The sequence below is a fragment of the Dromiciops gliroides genome, chromosome 4 (assembly GCF_019393635.1).
Source record: "Dromiciops gliroides isolate mDroGli1 chromosome 4, mDroGli1.pri, whole genome shotgun sequence".
Lineage (NCBI taxonomy): Eukaryota > Metazoa > Chordata > Mammalia > Microbiotheria > Microbiotheriidae > Dromiciops > Dromiciops gliroides.
This window is the reverse complement of record NC_057864.1, coordinates 239,659,581-239,674,044: the sequence shown is the minus strand read 5'-3', so window position 1 is coordinate 239,674,044 and position 14,464 is coordinate 239,659,581.

The following is a 14,464-nucleotide window of genomic DNA, read 5'->3' as shown; positions in this document are numbered from 1 at the left end:
ACTGTGGTTTATGAATGCAGATTGAATAATACTGTTTCTACTTTGGGGCTGTTGTTTTTTTTCCCTGCTTTTTTGAGGGTTTTTTTCCCTTTTGCTCTGACTCTTCTTTCACAATATGACTAATGCAGAAATATGTTTAATGTAATTGCACATATATGACATATATTAGATTGCTTTCTGTCTTGGGGAGGAGGGAGGGAAAGGAGGGCAGTAGAAAAATTTGGAACTAAAAATCCTATGAAAACAAATGTTGAAAACTATCCTTATGGGTAACTGGAAAATAATAAAATACTGAACTATCAAAAAAAAAAAAAAAGAATCAAGTTGCTGCTCCATAACTTTTCCAGCACTGTGCTAGACCCTGGGGTGGTAGGGAGAAGGGTACAAATAAAGTAACACAACGCATAAGACTAGATAGGTTGAACTTTGTAGGACTTTGAACACAAGATGGGAATTTCAATTTGAGACAGCATAGCATAGTGGGAAATGAACTAAGTTGGGAACCAAGGAGTTCTAAGTTTCAACTCTGCCACAAGCTTACTGTGTGACCTTGGACAAGTATTTTTCTTTTCTAGGCTTCAGTTTCCTCACTTTAAAAAATTGATTGGAGTAGATAATCTATCAGGTTTTTTAAAATTCTAATAGTCTATACCCAAGGCTCAAGGTATTTCAGGGCCCACATTCCTAAAACTAGCTCGTGAACCTCCACTGATTCATTTATCTTTTTTTATTTGTTTTGTTTGGGTTTTTTATTTGGTTGGGGATTTTTTTGTTTGGTTGTTTGTTTGTTTGGGGTTTTTTTTTGGAGGGGGGGGTTGTTGGGCAATGAGGGTTAAGTGACTTGCCCAGAGTCACACAGCTAGTAAGTGTCAAGTGTCTGAGGCCGGATTTGAACTCAGGTCCTCCTGAATCCAGGGCCAGTGCTTTATCCACTGTGCCAACTAGCTGCTCTGATTCATTTATCTTTTTTTGTTTCTTTCTTTTTTTTGGTGAGGCAATTGGGGTTAAGTGACTTGCCCAGGGTCATACAGCTAGTAAGTGTTAAGTGTCTAAGACCACATTTGAACTCAGGTCCTCCTGAATCCAGGGCAGGTGCTCTATCCACTTCACCACCTAGCTGCCTCTGATTCATTTATCTTTAAGTCATCTAGCAACCACAATTAGCAAATGAATTTACTGAAAAGGCAAAGTAAGAAAAATAGCTACAAAATATCGCCATAAGTCTGAGGCGCACTCTCCCTCAAATATACAAAGTATTTGGTGGGAAGAGTGGACACAGACTTGAAATTCACAAACAGATAAGCACATATGTAGGAAACATACTTGACTAAGGCAACTCACACCTATGGGGAAAGGGACAAGGGAAAAGTAATTCCCTCTCAAGAGCTAGGTCCTTCCTCTAAAACTGACTCTCTTCTCAACTGCCAGGTATGATTTCATTCTAAATCTATTCTAAACTTGTAAGGCCAGCAGAGGTATGTCTGATCCTTTCTAGAATTCCAGAATTCCAGAAAGATTGACTGAAGAACTTCATGCTTCAAAAGGGAGTAAGGAAATATTAAAAAAATCTTCTATGTGCTTCCTTTACACTGCCCCATCAAAGGTGTGTGCCCTTACATTTCATTGTCTCTGCTACATACCATTGTCTCTTACATACCATAATTTCTTTCTTTTTTTTTTTTTTGGTGAGGTAATTGGGGTTAAGTGACTTGCCCAGGATCACACAGCTAGTAAGTGTTAAGTGTCTGAGGCTGGATTTGAACTCAGGTCCTCCTGAATCCAGGGCCAGTGCTCTATCCACTGTGCCTCTCATACCATAATTTCATTAAGTGGGTTGGGGGGGAATCAGTTCAAGGGTCCTATGATCATACTACTCCCACTACAAAAATAAATTTCTCCATAGTTGTGTTTGGTGTCCCCCTCTTGAATAACCCTTAGCATTTCCCCTTTCTGTACTTTGGTTTCTTCACCTATAAAATAAGGGAGTTGAACTAGATAATCCTTTAGGTCTTTCTAAGTTCTAACATTCTATAAAATAGGGGTTGGCTAACCAAGATTCAAGAGATTTCATGGGTCTATATTACTAAAATCAGAGACCTACCTAAAAGTGTGCCACCTTTGGCACTATTTTAAATTCTCTTTCTAAATAGTTGTAGTCAATATGTATACAGGGGGCAATTAGGTAGCATAGTAGATGGAGCGCTGGCCCTGGAGTCAGGAGGACCTGAGTTGAAATCTGGCCTCAGGCAGTTGACACTTTCTAGCTGTGTGACCCTGGGCAAGTCACTTAACCCTCATTGTCCTGCAAAAAATATATATATATATATATGTATACAGATCTGCTTTTGCTGATGTCAGTCTTGATGAGATCCCGTACAGTGATATGCAAGTTAACTGAGACAAATTTAAATAATTAAATTTATTGACATAAAACAATTTTTTACATTAAAAAATTTTTAATGTGTAATATGTCTTCTTTTGGCTAAAAATCACTTGCTTTCCATTATTTGGCATTGATTTCTAAGATTTTGACACATATTCTAGGTGACACAGAGGATAGTGTGCTGGGCCTGAAGTCAGGAAATCCTAAATTCAAATCCAGCCTCAGATATTTACTAGCTATGTGACCTTGGACAAGTCACTTAACCTTTGTTAGCCTCAGTTTCCTCAACTATAAAATGTGGATAATAATAGTACACACACCTCCCAGAGTTATTATAAGGATCAAATGAGATAATGTTTATAAAGTATTTAGCACAGTACCTGGCACATATTCATCACTATATAAATAATATTGTTATTATTAATTACATTCTTTCATTCTTCATTGTGAAATCACATTTTATCACATTGGGTTTTAAGCATCGTTTTGACAGTCTATTTTTCTGAGACTGGCCTAGATCAAAGTTTCTTAAACTATGGTGTCACGTAACTGAATGTGGGGGGAAGGTTGACAAAAAAAAAATCTGGCAGCAGTAAAAGATTATGTATACCTATTTTATATACTTATATACGCCTGGGGTCACATAAAAATTTCTCCAGCAAAAAGGGATCACAAGTAGAAAAAAATAAGAAGGCCTGGCCTGGCCTATATTTTAGCCTTGGTTTTCAACAAGATTTAAATCAAATGAGCTCCCAAACCATTGCAGCATATTTATCTCCACTTTCAGATAAATTTCTTAACCTTTCATGATGTGTGACATAATTAAGGTCATGTTGCAATATTCTAATCCACTTGGGAATTTCCATAATTCTGGAAGAATTGTATATCTCAGTATGTTAATATATTCTTCAGAGTTGATAAACTCCCTCAGTGGGAGATAAAGACTTCTGGGTCCACTGAAAGTAAAAAGGCCCCACAAAGATTTTGATGAGATTGTTTTACAGTCTGATAAAGATGTTCAGATCTTATAGACTCACCTCGATTTCTGACAGTGGTTTTGGCAAAGCCTTGAGTAAAAAAGTAAGTTTCATCAGCAAAAATGATCTTTTTGCAGTCTTCAATACTCCAGTCTGTATAGTCTTGCCCATGACAAGTGCTTTTTCTTCATAACAGAAGCTGGGGTATCGTTGCTGTTGTTGTTGTGGCTTTATGTTAATTTGGGGGGGCAGGGCAATGAGGGTTAAGTGACCTGCCCAAGGTCACACAGCTAGTAAGTGTCATGTGTCTGAGACTGGATTTGAACTCAGGTCCTCCTGAATCCAGGGCTGGTGCTTTATCCACTGTTCCACCTAGCTATCCCCATGTTAATTTATTTTTGTTGGCCTCCTCATTCTAATTCCAACTTCAAAAATCCATTGTCTCCCTGTAGAGAAATTAATAACCGGTTTGTCTACTTGTAGGTCCCTCCAGAGATCTTTGCTACTTTCTGAGGAATGATTGTACTATTGTACAGAAATGGTTTGTCAGTTTTTAACATTTTTTGGTTTCTACCATACTTCCCTTTTCTTTGTGCTTTGATGCAACTGATTCTGTTTCCTAGTGCAGCTGAATTGTTCTGATTGCTGCTATCTTTTACATCACTCAACCTCTCCTCGGTCTTTTTTATTTATCTGCTTCCCTTTGCTCCACTGGCTTTCTGAGCAATTCTTATGCCATTTCATGTTTATTTTGGTCTGATTATTTTTGGAACAGTGATTGCAATAGCACTTATAGGAGTGACAGAGAAAATGGATATTTTTTTTTTAATCTTGCATTACCATCAAAAATTATTTTTACCAAGACCCTCAGCTTTCTCATTCCAGTTTTTGGTGGTTTTTTGGTTTTTTTTAAGGTCATCACTAAGCTTTTGATAGAAGTGCCCCCAAAGAACCAAATTCTAAACTTCTCCAGCCACATAAAAACATTGCAGAGGGTGCTGATTGTTCCATAATAGGAGAGTTTGGCAATGTGGATAAATCAGATATGGACAAAAAAAAGAAACCTCAGATTTGTTGAGACTGGATAAAGAGGAGTCTACAGAGGTTTTATACATTTTGTTGTATGATTTCACTTTTACAGGTCTCAATTTCAGTTGTATCCAGATATTAAACCTTTTTGTTCAATTCCAATGAGTTTTCTTTTCTTTTTCTTTCTTTTTTTTTAAAACAGGGCAATGAGGGTTAAGTGACTTGCCCAGGGTCACACAGCTAGTAAGTGTCAAGTGTCTAAGGTCACATTTGAAATCAGGTCCTCCTGAATCTAGGGCCTGTGCTTTATCCACTTTACCATCTAGCTGCCGCCCCTCCTCCCCCAGAACAATTTGGAACTATGCCCAAAGAGTTATCAAACTCTGCATACCCTTTGATCAGCAATACCACTGCTAGGTTTATAGCCCAAAGACATCCCCCAAAAGAGAAAAAGGGCTATTTGTACAAAAATATTCATACTAGCTCTTTTTGTGGTGACTAAGAATTGGAAATCAAAGGAATGCCCATCAATTAAGGAATGGCTAAACAAGCTGTAATATTTGATTGTGATGGAATATTATTATACTATGAGAAATAACAAACAAGATGATTTCAGAAAGGCCTGGAAAGACTTATATGAAGAGATGTATAATGAAGTGATTAGAACCAGGAGAACATTGTGCACAATGACAGAATTAATGTTTGATGAATACTGAGAATAGTTAAATAATTCACTATTCTCAGCAATACAATGATCTAAAACAATCTGAAAGGACCAATGATAAAGCATAATATCCACCTCCAAAGAAAGAACTGATAATGATTGAACACAGACTGAAGCATGCTATTTTTTACTTTCTTTCATTTTTATTTTTTATTCAAGTTTTCTTATACAAAATGAATAATATGGTAATGTTTTACATAATTGCATATGTATAACCTATATCTGATTGCTTATCATCTTAAGGAGGGGATGGGGAAGGAGAGATAGAATTTGGAACTCAAAACTTTAAATTAAAATGTTTATTGTTATTTTAAAAACCTTCAGTAGTTCCCTATTGCCCAATGAATAAAATATAAACTCCTAACTCAAATACACATACACACACATACACAGAGCATTCAACTGACAAAGAACTAACAATATGGGAAAACCGGCTCAATCCAGTTTCATCTGATTAAAATCAATCTGAGTCAGCCTACTGTTAGTTTTTTGTTGTTGAGTCATTTAAAAAGCTTCCAATTTTTTGTGACCCCATTTGGGGTTTTCTTGGAAAAGATACTGGAATGGTTTGCCATTTCTTTCTCCAGCTTATTTTACAGATGAAGAAACTGAGGCAAACAGGGTTAATTAAGTGACACCCAGGATCACACAGCTAGGAAGTGTCTAAGGCTGGATTTGAAATTCCTAACTCCAGTCCTAGCACTCTATTCATGTTGCTGCCCTTACTGTCAGTAGAAGTACACACAAAAGAAATGCTATCACAAGATGAAACCACATCAAAATTATTGTTTATCTCAAGTAATTCATTTACCAGTCTATAGTTTAAACAAAATTATTGTTTATCTCAAGTAATTCATTTATCACTCTATAGTTTAAACTTATTTTTATTTTATAACATCAAATTATCCCATTCTATTAATGTATAATAATTTATTAAACTCTTAAATATGTTTCCTTTTTGCTATTACAAATAAAGCAACTCAATTTTTACAAGCATGGGTCCCTTTTTTTCCCATTTTAAAATGATTTTTTGAGATAGAATTGATGTAGGAGGCAAAAAGGGGTTAACAGAAAAACCTAAGATCCAAGCTCTAATTCAGATATTAGCTCCAAAAAGGAGTCAGACTCCAGTTAATGGATAGCTTACAAGTCAGGATGCTAGATTCTCTTACCCACAGAAATCAGTGCCCATAACAGAACAAAGGGAGAGAGGCCATGAAGACCTGAAACTATAACAATAAAGGAAATTACAGGCTATAGAGAAATAAATGAAAAATGAAGACGTTTTTGAAAGTTGCTATGGAAACCAGAAAGAGACATGCGCAGAAAAGGCCAAATTTGTCCCCAGATTCACCTTATTACGTGTAAACCCCCAAAACACACCTCCACAGAAAAAGGTACCCGCCTCAGGGGTTGGCTTAGGACCCCAGGAACTCCAAATTAAGATAGGCCCTCCCCTGTACCTCCCAAAGGTAGAGATTATTATAATGAGACTGATAATCAATTTATCCATACTATAAATATAACTGTCTTTTCTTTCACTATTTGAGAGATACCTTTCCATTTTTCTGGTTCTCTCCCTGTGGTAACCCACAGTATTGCAATAAAACTTGGTAAACTGAGTCATTGAGTCTTGTAATTCTTTTGGGATGACTCACAATCAATTTGACCCTAAATTCCATCCCACATCATTTGGCACCCAACGTGTGAGGACCAGACTCAGACTCTTTTTCTTTTTTTGAGATCTTGTTAAGGTAAGTTTTGGATCTGCCTTTGATTCCTGCACTTGGGTTTTGGCTCACTTGGGAGGCCAGCTCGACAAATGGAGCAGGGGTATTTCTCGTTGATCTGGGATCAAGTGATTTACCCTGAGGGATTTCTCCTTTTTTCTGGTGGGTCAAAAGGTGTGATCAGGGCAGCTAGGTGGCCCAGTAGATAGAGCACCAGCCCTGAATTCAGGAGGACCTGAGTTCAAATCCAGCCTCAGACACTTGGCATTTACTAGCTGTGTGACCTTGGGCAAGTCACTTAACCCTCATTGCCCCGCAAAAAAGAAAAGAAAAGAAAAGAAATAAAGAATTTGGGGCAGCTAGGTGGCACAGTGGATAGAGCACTGGCCCTGGATTCAGGAGGACCTGAGTTCAAATCTGACCTCAGACACTTAACACTTACCAGCTGTGTGACCCTGCACAAGTCACTTAATCCCAATTGCCTCACCAAAAAAAAAAAAAACAAGAAAGAAAGAAAAAGAAAAAAGAAAAAGGTGTGATTAGTTTTATGACTCATTGCATATTGCTCTTCAAAATGTTTGCATCAGCAATCCCAGGAACAATGTGTAGCCAAGGATTGAACAGGGCATTCCCTGAGTTGCCCTGCCAGTTTCTGACCAACCATATGTGTTAACTCAGAGCTTGGCTATAACAAACTCCCTGGCTACTTTTGACAATTCATGTGTAACTCAGCACTAGGACATCTTGGGAATGATGAAATCATGCCCCTATTGAACAGAAAGAGCCAATGTCTCAATGGACCTTTAAAAAGGTTCACCTTGTGGCAAGGAATTGGAAATTGAGGGGATGTCCATCAATTGGGGAATGGCTGAACAAGTTGTAGTATATGAATGTAATGGAATCCTATTGTGCTGTAAGAAATGATGAGCAGGAGGAGTTCAGAGAAACCTGAAAGGACTTGCATGAAATGATGATGAGTGAGATGAGCAGAACCAGAAGAACATTATACATAGTATCATCAACACTATGTGTTGATAAACTGTGATAGACTAGATTCTTCTCACCAATCCAATGGTACAAGAAAGTTCCAAAGGACTCATGATGGAAAATGCTCTCCAAATCCAGGGGGAAAAAAAAAAAGGAAACTGTGGAATTATGGATGCTGATTGGACCATGCTGTTTCTTTTGTTTTTGGTGCTGTTGGTTTTCTGTTTTGAGGTTTTTCCTTTTTTCTCTGATTCTTGTCTTATAACATGAGTAATGTAGAAATATGTTTAATGTTATTATGTATATGTAACCTATATCAGATTACTGCTGTCTTGGGGAGGGGGGAAGAAAAGGGAGGGAGGGAGAAAAATTTGAAATTGGAAATCTTATATAAACAAATGTTGAAAACTATTTCTACATGTAACTGGAAAATGATAAAATACTTTTATTTAAAAAAAAAAAAAAGGTTCACCTTGGCTCTCTCTTCTTTCCACCCTCCATGGAGCATCACATAACTATGGAACTTCCTTGAGGGTGAGGGAGTTCTGGTCTTTCTCCACTCCAACTGCAGGTTAACAGCTCCAACCTAACAGCTAGAGAAGGAAAGATCAGCTTGTCAAGATTGAGCATAGACCTTTGACTCCCTTTTTAGTTTGGGGTTTCTTTTCCTGATCCTAGATGAGTGAAAATCAAAGTTGAGATGAATTTGCCATTAGGCTTGGAGTTTGAAAAGATTCTGACTCCTCAATCTGTGCTGGCTGTACTTCAAAATGAGTCTCCAGCAATTATGTCAGTGGTCTAGGAAAGGACAGATGATGGTCAGTCAACAGATTAACCTAAACCCTGGCCTGACTTGCTAGAAAACAAAGGGCGCAGCATAGAGACAAGATAAAATATACAATGCTAAGTCAGCAATCCCGTCAAATGCTTGGTTTTGATGGCTTTAAGTGTCAACTTTCTCAGGGTATCAACAGTAGTTATTCCTATTACTTCTTTAGTTAAGTATTCTGTCAATGCTTGTTTGAGTTTTGTGTTAAGTATTTCTTTTGTGTGTAAATAATTGGATGAAAAGGTGATTAGGGTTACACACCCACAAGTAGTCTTTAAAAAACACTGAAGGACTCAATAACTGTGAAGAGTAGGGGAAAGTTTGCAGAGATTTGCCCTGTATGAAATGCTTGTATTTCTACCAAAACCTTTTTTCTGTCTTCCAAATGTGAATTATGGAAGATAGGTGGTGCAGTGGATAGGATGTCAGCCCTGGAATCAGGAAGACTCCTTTTACTGAATTCAAATGTAGCTTCAGACACTAGTAGTGTGATCCTGAGCAAGTCACTTAGTACTGGTTCACCTCAGTTTCCTCATCTGTAAAATTATTTGGAGAAGGAAATGGCAAACCACTCCAGCATCTTTGTCAAGAGAATCCCAAATTGGGAAGACTTGGACACAACTGAAAATGACTGAACAACAAGATGAGAATTGTTTCATCTGTTAACAGTTTCTCTTATCTGTTTTCTAAAAGAATACCTCTCCAAACTCCAAGTTGTTAGTGAGAATAAGAAGTGAGACTTCAATTGGGGTGGGAGTGGGGGGAATTGAGAGTGTTAACCTGTAAATTAAGAAAACAATCAATATAGGAGAATATAAGGTCTTTAATTGGGGACAGAGGAACTACAGCTCCTAGTATAGCAAAGCAAGAAGTTAGGAATACCCAAAGATAGGAACAGAAGACAGGGTTTTTATGGGGTAACATAACAAAGGGAACCGAAAGACTGCTCCAAGTCCTATGGAAACTACTTAACTACTTAATGTAAATGAACCTTTAACAAAAGAAACTATAGAACTGCTCCTTAGTTAAGTATAGATGCTACTTAACTCTAAATAGAAACCACTTAATGTAGGTGGATCCTTTTACATAATAACTTAAAGTCCAGAGAGTAAGGTGGGGAATCATTGGAAAGGGATAGTTTTCTTGGGGAAGATCCATAAGTCAATCGAGAGTCTGGAATTGACAAAGATTGGTTAGCCCCAGGCAATTCATTGACCTGGAAAGGGGATCAGTCAGTTCTCAGTAAATGTGTAGATATCAAGAGAGAGAAAAAGAAAAAGGGAGAGAGAGAGAGAAGGTTGAAGAGAGAAGATGATTCTTGCTTGTCAATGTTCAAAAGAATGGAAGAGCATTACACAGAAGAAAAGAAAGGACAATTGTACAATTAGAACTTAAAAAGAGTTGAGAGTCTTCCTGAAGAGAAAGAAGCTAGAAGCTCTTAGGAGAAAGAAGTTTCTTGTCCTCCAAAGGACAAGTGGAGCCACTGAAACTATCAGGTAAAAGATCATCCAGGTAAACATCCAAGGAGGAAGAGAAGAAGAAGTAGTCAATGATTCCCTGCTCAGGGTTACTGAGGCAGCTATTTATCCACACCAGCAAGTATAGAACAGCAGTAAGGAGGTTTGCTGTCTGCCCAAGGAATGTATCCAAGGCATAACAGGGAACCATCCAAGACATCAAATTAGACATTAACTACCCATTTCTAGTGATTTACATGGATACCAATGACACTTCCAGAAGGAACATAAAAAATATTGCCAACAATTAAGAAGTCTTAGACAAGAAACCAAAGACCATGAGGGCATAGGTTGTATGCACTATTTTCCAGTGAAGGCCAGGGATTCAAAAAAGGAAAATTAATCTGTCAGGTGAATAACTGGCTTAGTGGTGCCTAAAATTAGATTTGGATTTCTGTATCATAGTTTAAATAGATAGATAGATAGATAGATAGATAGATAGATAGATAGATAGATAGATAGATAGATTTCTTACCTGAAATAGAATGCATTTGACAATGTCTGATAAGAATGTGCTTTCCAGATGCCTTACAAAGCTAATCAAAAGAATTTTAAACTAAAAGAAATGAGGAAAGGAGAACACTACCTGTGTATGTCTTCCAAGTTATATACCATAGAAAGCAGCCACAAAGCAAAAGAGAAGTAGTTGAAATACTTCAAAATTTACAGAACACAAAATCTTAAAAAGTCAATAATAAAACACACAGTCTCAATTGTCTCTATATAAATACCCAAATCTAGGTAATAAACAAAAGAAATTAGAATTCCTAATGCAAGGAAGCAAATTAAACCCCACAGATACCACTGAGTTTTGGTTGGCTGAAATCCATGACTGGAATATGGCTCTAAATGTGTATACATGATTCAAAAGGAACAGGATAGGAAAAGGGGGGGGAAGATACTCTATATTAAGAAGGTCTAGTCATATGAGGAAATACAGGAGCCAGAGAGGGGAAGATCAATAAAGGGAGAAGCTGAGGGATTATTGTCATTAGAATTAGAAAGAAGGAACATATGGGAAGGTATCACAAATCTGACACAGAAGCATGATTTTGGTGTTAATGTAAGACTTCAATTATCCAAGCATCTGTTGGAGCCCTCTCTTCTCCCTTCCCCTCCTCCCTGTTATCTTTTCCCCTCCCTTCACGTTTTCCTCCATCTCCCAAAAGAGAAGCAGCTAATGATTTCTGGAATTGCCTTAGTAGTAATTTTATCCTTCAAAAGCTGGAGGAACCTGGGAGAATTCTCTTCTGAATCTGACTCTCGCTAAGAGGAGGAACTGGTTATTGTTGTTGTTATTAGTATTTATATAGCAGTTTAAGGTTTGCAAAACACTATGTATGTTATCTCATATCCCATATAGGGTAGAGATGATGGCAGACTTGGGTAGAAGTGAGAACCCCTTCCAAGAGTTTGCAACAAAGAAGAAGAAAAATCCAGGAGTAGTCTGACATGCCCCCCTAGAATTTGAGAAAGCATATTTCAAAGGATTCAGAGGAAAGATAAGTAGGACCTCATGAAGTAAAACACCTTAGAGGTCAGTCTAGAAGATATGGGAGCTGCTTAAGAATGATTCTGAAGACACAAAAAGAAATAGTTCTATTTAAGAAGTGAGTAAAGGAGTATTTTCCTGCAGAGACCTATGTGGATGTACTTGCTAACTAACTGAGATTTTTAAAAACATATACAAAAGATGGAAGCAAGACCAGGTAACAGAGGATGAACATAAATGTAATCCAGTCCTACGAAAAGAGTTTCAAGTATATTAAAGCTCACAATGATTTAGAATAAATTTTCCATTAATTCTTGTTTTTGTTTTCGGTGAGGCAATTGGGGTTAAGTGACTTACCCAGGGTCACACAGTTAGTAAGTGTCAAGTGTCTGAGGCCAGATTTGAACTCAGGTCCTCCTGACTCCAGGGCTGGTGCTCTATCCATTGTACCACCTAGCTGCCCCAAGTTTTCCATTAATTCTAACAACTTCTAGTCTTGTCTTGTCCTTCATAATCTATGCTAGATAAGTGTAAAATTGGGGCAGCATTCTTTTCAAAAAGAGTTTTGGCTTTTTCTTTGTAAGCTGCAGGGTTGGGATTTTTTAAAAGAATTTTTATGCCATATTGATAGAAAGTGGACCAAAGAAGGAAGAGCACCTTTGCATGATGAAGATGGCATCATAACTACCAACAGTATGGAAACAGCATTTTGCTTCTGTTTTTTCTACCGAGGAAAAATTACAATTTTTACAGGAGATGACAAAACAAAACAAAACAAAATAATAAGGAGTAGATACCTGAGCTAAGTAAAGAAATAGCTGCCCTTGGTGAATTCAAGTCTCCTGATCCCAATAAACTTCATTGTCAGGGACTGAAAGAAGGGGCAAATGTGATTTCTGAGTCATTGTCCATGATGTTTGAAAGATCAGGGAAAACAGGAGAGGTGCCACAAAATCAGAGAAGGGCAAATGGTGTCTCAGTTTTCAAAAAAGGAAAGAGAACAGTATCTGAAAACTGTAGGCCAATGAGGTTGACTTCAATTACTTGGACAATTCTAGAGGATCATTAAAGAGATAGTTGTTAAACAACTAGAAAGAGGAACAGTGATTACAAAGAGCTTCTATGTTTTCATTAAGACCAGATCAGGGACTTCCTGGGTGGAGTCAAGATGGAAAGGTAAGAAGGAAAGGCAGTGACTTCTCAGAGCTCTCCCCCAAATCCCTCCAAATCCCTTCAAATAAAGCCAAAAGACAATTTCTGGAGCAGCAGAACCCACAAAAGGACAGGGTGAGATCATTTTCCAGGCAGCTTAGAAGGTCGGCAGGAAAGGTATGTTATACTGGGGTGAGAGTGAACTGCAGATCTGGGCCACACTATGCAGACCCAGCCGCAGACCAGAGAATCAGGTCTCCAGGGCCTTGGAATCAGCTGAGGCAGTGGCTCACAGAGCAGTGAAGAGGTCCAGTGGTTGGCCAGGGGGAGATTGCAGTGGTCTCTGCTGGCACTGAGGCAGAACTCTGTTGTGTTGCCCATGCTCAGAACCAGGATGCAGTCTTGAGTGGTGGCCCAGGTTGGGGAGGGGAACAGGCACACCAGAGTTTCCAACCACAGTGAAACAGAATTCTGGCTGTGTGACCCTGGGCAAGTAACTTAACCCTCACTGCCCCACAAAAAAATAAATAAATAAACAGAATTCTCTTCCTGGGTTAAAGAGCAAGCAGGCCTGGGGTTACTTACAAACCAGAGCACAGGCCAGGGGAGTGTAGAACATGCCTCTCCTTAAATTGTACCACCTGGGGCCCTCTGAAGCTTGGGAGAGTGTGCCCTGGAAGCAGTGCCCCACTTTAAGAAGGCATTAAAAGTCAAGAAATAGATTGGTAAAATGAGCATACAGAAAAAAATGTGGATCATAGAAAGTTTCTTTGGTGACAAGGGAGATCAAAATACACCCACAGAAGAAGATAACAAAGTCAAAGCTCCTACATCTAAAGCTTCCAAGAAAAATATGAATTGGTCTCAGGCCATGGAAGTGCTCAAAAAGGACTTTGAAGATAAGGTAAGAGAGGCAAAGGAAAAAATGGAAAAAGATATGAGAGTGATGCAGGAGGGTCATGAAAAAAAAGTCAGCAGCTTGAAAAGCCAAATAGAAATGGAAATACAAAAGCTCTCTGAAGAAAATAATTGCTTAAGAATAAGGATTGAGTAAATGGAAATTAATTACTTTATGAGAAATCAAGACACAATAAAGTAAAACCAAAAGAATGAAAAAATACAGAGCAATGTGAAATATCTCCTTGGAAAAATAGCTGACCTGGAAAATAGATCCAGGAGAGATGATTTGAAAATGTTTGGATTACCTGAAAGCCATGATCAAAAAAAAAGAGCTTAGACATCATCTTCCAAGAGATTGTCAGGGAAAATTGCCCTGATATTCTAAAAGCAGAAAGTAAAATAGAAATTGAAAGAATTCACTGATCACCTCCTGAAAGAGATCCCAAAATAAAAACTTTCAGGAATGTTATAGCCAAATTCCAGAGCTCCTAGGTCAAGGAGAAAATATTGCAAGCAGCCAGAAAGAAACAATTCAAGGACTGTGGAGCCACAGTCAGGATAACACAAGATCTAGCAGTTTCTACATTAAAGTATTAGAGGGCATGGAAGATGATATTCCAGAGGGCAAAGGAATTGGGATTACAACCAAGAATCACCTACCCAGCAAAACTGAGTATAATCTTCCAGGGGGGAAAATGGGAATTCAATGAAAGAGAGGACTTTCTGGCATTCATGATGAAAAGA